Source organism: Typopeltis vanoorti, chromosome 21, assembly GCF_054136105.1.
Source record: "Typopeltis vanoorti isolate ZY-2024b chromosome 21, IOZ_Tvanoo_1.0, whole genome shotgun sequence".
NCBI lineage: Eukaryota > Metazoa > Arthropoda > Arachnida > Uropygi > Thelyphonidae > Typopeltis > Typopeltis vanoorti.
In genome coordinates, this window is record NC_143569.1 from 83,824,789 (window position 1) to 83,831,728 (window position 6,940).

The window sequence follows — 6,940 nt, forward strand, 5'->3', positions numbered from 1 at the left end:
GCAGTTTATAATTTCTACGCAATCGAGGTATTAAATGATGCTAAGTCTGTGCAAATATTGTACAACAGAGTAATAATAGAGGATGCCTTCCAACAAAAACATAATCATTATGTATTACAGCTGACAAGAATTTACTTTATCCCAACATAAGCAAACAAGTCTGCTTACTTTAAACAAACCAAGTCAACTGGTTTGATGTCTGTAATAACCATCGAGCAGTCGTTGAGTTGATGTAACCACACAGATGTTTAGTTAATTTGCTAAGTTTCTTATCAGCTAATTTTTTACACCAATTTTTATTTTATTTTATTTTGTTACGTAACTAACAACGTGTTAGTGCAAATTCCAGAGTTATTAATAAGATTTGCCTTTTCTATTGTGAGTAACACTTTGATAGGAATGATGGATGACTACAGTATGCCTAAATGTTTTCACCCCTCCACTTGCAGTGACTGCATTATGTTGTTATTTGAGCATACGAATCAAATAAAATAATAAAATTAAATATTTATTAATTAAGTTTTGAGAAGCGCTGAAAATTAATTTTCAATTAAAACTGAAGTATTATTCCAATTTTTTATTAATACTATGTATTTAAAGTTTTAATTTTCATATAATTCAAAAGAAACGTCATATGAATGGATTTTTTTTTATTATTATTATTATACAGAACCTCCCACGATTCATAGTACTCTATCCTGATTCGATCACGATGATCCACTTCTACGACCACCATTAACACAATAACAACAATAATAAAACGTTCAAAAAAATTAATAACACTAAATTGATGTTTCAGGATTTATAATAACAATTTTAAAATAAATGAAATTTATTTTAAAATTGTTATTATAAATTTTATTAAATTTATAATAACAATTATAAATTTAATATTATTAAAAATCCTGAAACTTTTTTTTTGTGTGTGTGGCAATAAATTGGTGTGTATGGAAACGTGCTGTGCTAACTTGATAATATTTATAACTTCAGAAATCGATCGGTAGATGGCGATACCATACTACTATAACCTTGTCATTTCCAATTTTTAATTTGTAAGTTATAAGCATCTTGTGGGATATCTATATTAAAATTAAGATCTGAATTTGAATACAGATATCCTACAATCTAATTTAAAAAATCAGAAGTCAATGAAATATCTGAAAAAAAATCACAGTCACAGTGCAGTTGATTTCGCAGATATCTTAAGAAAAAAAAAAAAAAAGAAAAGATTTTGTACATACTATATCTGCAGAATGGATGATAGCAGAACGATTTGATATATTGGATAAATGGCATAAACAGAAAGGGCAGCCTGGGGAGAATACAGTGGGGATTGATGATGTAAAGGAGTGGTGTGGAGAGAGCTTGCAAGGGTTGAGCCACCTGGCAACTGACCGAAGGGATGGCAGAAAACAGATACCAACGGGCGTCAGACCTATGTGCACTGATAACAAATGATAACCAGGGCCGTACTTACACTTTCCCCGAGGCTGGCAGAATCCGAGGCGCTAGAATGCTCCCCCCCCACCACACACACACAGCTTGAGCCTTGTGCGCCTGTGCATAAGTACGGCCCTGATGATGACTTGTGTGTTATTGAATGACAATTAAAACTTGCTTACATAAAAAAAAAAATACAAACAAGGCACTTATTCTAGTACGTAACCGCACCTCTTAATTAATTTACAGATTTAATTATTATATTTTCATGTGAATTCCATCCATGAAAGGCTGTAAACCTATTAGTAGACCTTGCATGGATTAAGGGCTGGATAATCTGCGAATCCTGTTCTCGAACAAAATTTCAAGCTTCCAGCAAGTAGGATGAATGTATCGTACCGAAAATAAGAAAAAAGAAAAAACTGAAGAGGCAAACAGTTTGGAATAGGCTTACCATAGCTGCATATTTGTAGTACCAAATTTAAATTTAAGATTTTTTTTTTTATTTTATTAATTTGGAAATATTATTTGGAAACTCTCTGCTGTCAGAAAAATACATGAAAATATGCGCATAATAATAATAATAATAATAATAATAATAATAATAATAATAATAATAATAGAGTATCTAAGTTTAAAGGCCTCCGTAGGTACTTGCGAAAAGAGATGCCTGGGTGTTCTTTTATTCTTTTAATATGAGTAAATCAATGTTAAAAACGCTCTGCAAATTATGCTAAACAAGATCTGACAATGAGGCAGCAACCTCCGTAATAAATATTCGGAAATAATAATAATAACAATAATAATAATTGCTGGAAATGAAAAATCTGTAGATGTTAAATTTACAGAATTCAAAATACCCAATGGCCCTTATTAAACCACTGTTGACGTGCGCCCAGCAACAGAATTAGTCCGGATACTTTATGATCGGATTTCAAAATTATCACGACGTACAAGTAACGTCGTGATAGTACAAGGAAGTACAAGCACGAAAATGGCTAAACCTTGCTTATAGCTGACGATTAAGATTTTAATCGGATTTTTTTTTTTTATCCTTTTTAGAGTACAACAATGTATTTCAATTACTTTTCTTAAAAAGAAAAAAGAACTGGGTGAAAAATAAATTAACAAGAACAAAATATTTTGATGAATTGCCAGATGAGGTGATATTAATCTCTCAGAATAATAAAATACAAAATATGTCATAAAGATATGGCTGATTAGAAACTTTAGATATACTAAATAATCAATTTCCTTAGCAAATTTTGTTTCTATATTTGCATTCGCTAGCGCAATAGTCTCGTGGTGGAATGTAAATACATTCTTTGCCACACCTAACACAAAGAAATCTGGCAGAAAATCAGGATTAAACACTTTACTTAGCTCGCGTATGTTACTCAAATTTGTGGCTGGAGGGAGAATTAGCTCCTTTACTTTTCTGATACTTCCCTTCTGTAATATGACGTTTGATTTCTTCTTTCTTCTATAGCAATATTAGAGATCCATGTATTTGTAATCGGTCAGATTCTCCATGGTTTGGTTTGTTCGCTAGTTTACGAGATATGATGTAAAGCTTCCAAGTCTAAATGACACCAATGATACAAAAGGGCAAGTGGTGCGTTTGGCTCAATTATAAGAATGTTCTAAACGTTGTACGTTATAACTATGCTGTAATATGCAAATCTTAAATTCAAGGCGACATTTCAGTTCTCTTGAATTAAAAAATAACAAAGAAACGGGCAATATAATGGAACAATCCAAATATTCTAGATTTTATAATAAAAACTACTTCAGAGTCTTTATGCAGATTTTCACAAGTTCATATGTTTGCAAACACAAGATTTTCAAAAATGCTTTATATATTTTTTATTTGTTTAATATATTTTACTTATTATTATTTATTTATTCATATTTTGCAATGTAAAATATTTCACGTCCATGGGGACATGATCTTCGAGATATTTCCTTCATTGCTCCGAATTTTGACCTTTTAGACCTTTCGGATGAGCCTCAAGCAGCAGAAGTTCAGTAGGGGAGGGGGCCGGAGAAGGAGTCCAGTGCGGGGGAATCCTCTATACTGCAGTTGGAAGAACGACAGAATATGCATCCATCCATTGGAAAAGACCTGAGATGGATTCTCGTCATGAACACAGAAATCTTTGTTTATTTATATTTTTATCTCAAACGAAGCTGAATTAACCGGTCTCATACTTTTTTTTTCTTCCCCCCCCCTTAACGGAACAAGCTTTTTATCTCACAAAACAGGAAATTTGGCTAGAGAACATACGCAGTTAACAAAGAAAAAAACGTATAGCTGGTGGTGGATGGCATGGCGTAGACATGTATTGTGCACTTCAGACGATGGAGTGTGTAATATAGACGGTGGCTCATGTAAGTTAAGTAATATAGAACAACCTCCTACGACGGGTCCTGTGACTCCTGGAAGCGTCATGTAATAATAATAATAATAATTAGGCACTACAGTAATTAACTATTAATGCCATTTGTGTCTAAAATATGCAGGAATAATTAGGCACAATTTATTTCGAATGACCAATGCATTATGAATATGTATATATATATATATATATATATATATATATATATATATATATATATATATATATATATATCATCTCCCAAGAGATGATAAAAACGAAAGAGGTTGCTGCCATTTGAAATAAGGGGCTATAGACGTCTCCTAAGGATTCCATACGCTGATCATATTGCAAATGATAAATGATTACAAACAATCAGTTCTCTTTCATAATATTACATAACATAACAAAGATTCGAAGCAAACAACTCATCTGGCTTGGTCATATCAGCAGATCTAACAGATTCACAATGCAGGTCCTTGAAGGACTTATTACAGAAACTCGAAAAAGAGGAAGACCTAGAATAAACTGGGTAGACAATATAAAAAAAAATGGACAGAAGCTTCATTTACAAAGCTAAAAGCCGATCAAAGACAGACCCGAAGATTTCTATGAGGGATATTTTCTGATCTACACATATGTGGTTAACAATGATCCACTTTTTTTTCTTTCGAAATGCGCTTGACAAATGTTATATATGTATACATTTTGAAATATTATTTATCTATTTAATTTTCTTTCTGTAGGATCGTAACATGTCTTTTATAAAGTAGATTCAGTAAAACATCAAATTCTTTCAACATCAGTGTGGATTTATTTTTGAACTTCTGAAATATGTATACAGAGCGATACAGATTGTTCTGTAGTCAATGAAGTTGACATATTCATTCTCTAGTCCAATCCCCTAGCCTTCCAGTAATAAAAGAAAAGTCACGCTAAAGAAGGATGATTTTCCTGTTTTGTAGATTCGCATTTTTATGGAGAAATTACATGATGTAGGCGACATTACCTGCGCTACTATTTAAATTCCTTGAACAGGCGCGCGCGCGCACACACACACACACATCACTCACACATACAAGCAACGAATAAACTTCATGAATAAACTTCATAGTGACGAGTGATAGCTGTGACCGTAAAGCAACCAAAACTTGGAATTTTCACCTCAGGTACATAAACCTTTTCAGATCAATACTCGAACCAGTCCTGACGATCTGCTCTTCCGAGGTACATTTCACGATGGGAGCGGTCGTTACCCCTTTGATTCTAGTATTTGTCTGCTTGGTGTCCCGAGGAAATACGCAAACGCTACAGCTTGGTCCATGTCCCCAACCTTTGTTGCAAGAAGGTTTCGACATGAACAGGGTAAGGACACAGTTTTCGTGCCATTTCTGGAAAATAAATTATTTTTTCTTTCTCCCCCTCTCCCTCTCTTTTGCTTTATTTTTTCAATGTAAAACTAAATTCCCATAAGTTATGAGAAGAAGAAATTTAAAAAAAAGGAAAAAAAAAAAAAGAAGGGGATGTTCTGTCTGTTTGTTTACATATTTACTTAAAATATTATTTAGTCCATGTTATAATAATTTAGAAGATTTTTAATGATTAGCCTTTAAGTAATAATGAATGCTAATTAAGCTTATGTTCTAAACATGTCATTTAATTAAAATTTTCTAAGTCGAATCATTTATGTTTCCGTAAGTAGGTTATTTTTAAGAAGTCTACTAGCTCATATCAGTTAACAAATAAAGTGAGTGCTGTGCAATAGCTGTAAATCACAATTTTCATTGGCTCGGATATCACAAATCACAGATATCCGAGATTCCTTGAAACAGTTCAATAATAATTTTTTTTTTCGATTGCTATTGGAAGAATTTCTTACAGTATTAACTGCAACTAAATCTATAAATTTAATAGTAGTAATGCTAGGCCGCAAAGCACGTTTATATTTCGACGTTTGTTTCGTAATATGACTAAAATTGGAATTCACTAAATAACAATTGTGCACTAGTATTCCTATATTTAGCAGCCAATAGAATATACTTAATTAAAATAACTAAGATATTTTGGCAACTGATATTTAAATGTTTTATATTTGTAAAGACAAATATTAATCGAACCGTCATGAAATGTAAATAAAGTCTAAATTAAAATCAAGAACATTCAAAATAAAAAATACGATTTTCTTTGATTCAATAATAGATTAGTTCCAACTAACAACAAGTTTACAGGAAGCCTCAGCATGTGCCTCAGTAGCGCAGTAGGCAGCGCGTCAGTCTCATAATCTGAAGGTCGTGAGTTCGATCCTCACCTGGGGCACTAATCATTTTTGCTTTTTTTTAAATGTGTTTTTTTCTCTTTCTTCTACTTCGTAAATAACGAACTTTCTACTATAACATCTTTCCTTTCGTAAAAAAGTTAATGAATAATTATATTTTTATTAATACTGATTATAAAAAATATAAATTGAATAAAACACCTATAAAGAGCACTAGCATTAATAAATGACTATATTTGTAATGCTTTAGAACAGCTTCCCAGGATACTGATGAATTCTGCTATTGACAATATACTGCGAACAAACTCACTATAATCATTTCATACTTAAAGTGCGAACACAAATGCTGTTGAACTTTAGTATAGACGAGGCACAGATGTCGCTGATAAACAAACATTCTGTCTGTTGTATGTGACCAAGAAATATGTTACAAAAATTCAATCAAAAACAATTTCAAGTTATACTTTTAATACAGATTATACCTAGTGAAGTGTATTTTTTTTAAACTGTCTAATCCTATTATGAATATTAGCAGCATTTCAACTAGTCGAAAAACAGCAATTAAAAAAACTATTTATCTAAATAGGGTGTATTTTTTATAACTTTTAATTAGAAAAGGAAATCCTCTCATATTATGACCCAACAGGGATTTAATAACAACAACAACAATAGTACAAAAAAATATTTATTAAAATTCAGGACATCTTAATTTCTTTCAATTCATAACAAAACTTTTGTAGCAGAACCAAAGCAATGTATCGTTTTAAGTATTACTAAAATAAGATATCTCATTTAGGATGATACGCAAAATAGAGAAGGGTTCCACATTTTTCCTGTAATTAGTTAT

The 6,940-nt window shown here is 31.8% G+C and overlaps 1 non-coding gene across 1 annotated transcript; it reads left to right on the forward strand.

The window, feature by feature from the left end:
• Positions 1–6,061: 6,061 nt before the first annotated feature.
• On the forward strand, positions 6,062–6,134 carry TRNAM-CAU (transfer RNA methionine (anticodon CAU)). Its single transcript has one exon. It is a non-coding gene; the product is annotated as a tRNA-Met (tRNA).
• The last annotated feature ends 806 nt before the right edge of the window (positions 6,135–6,940 follow it).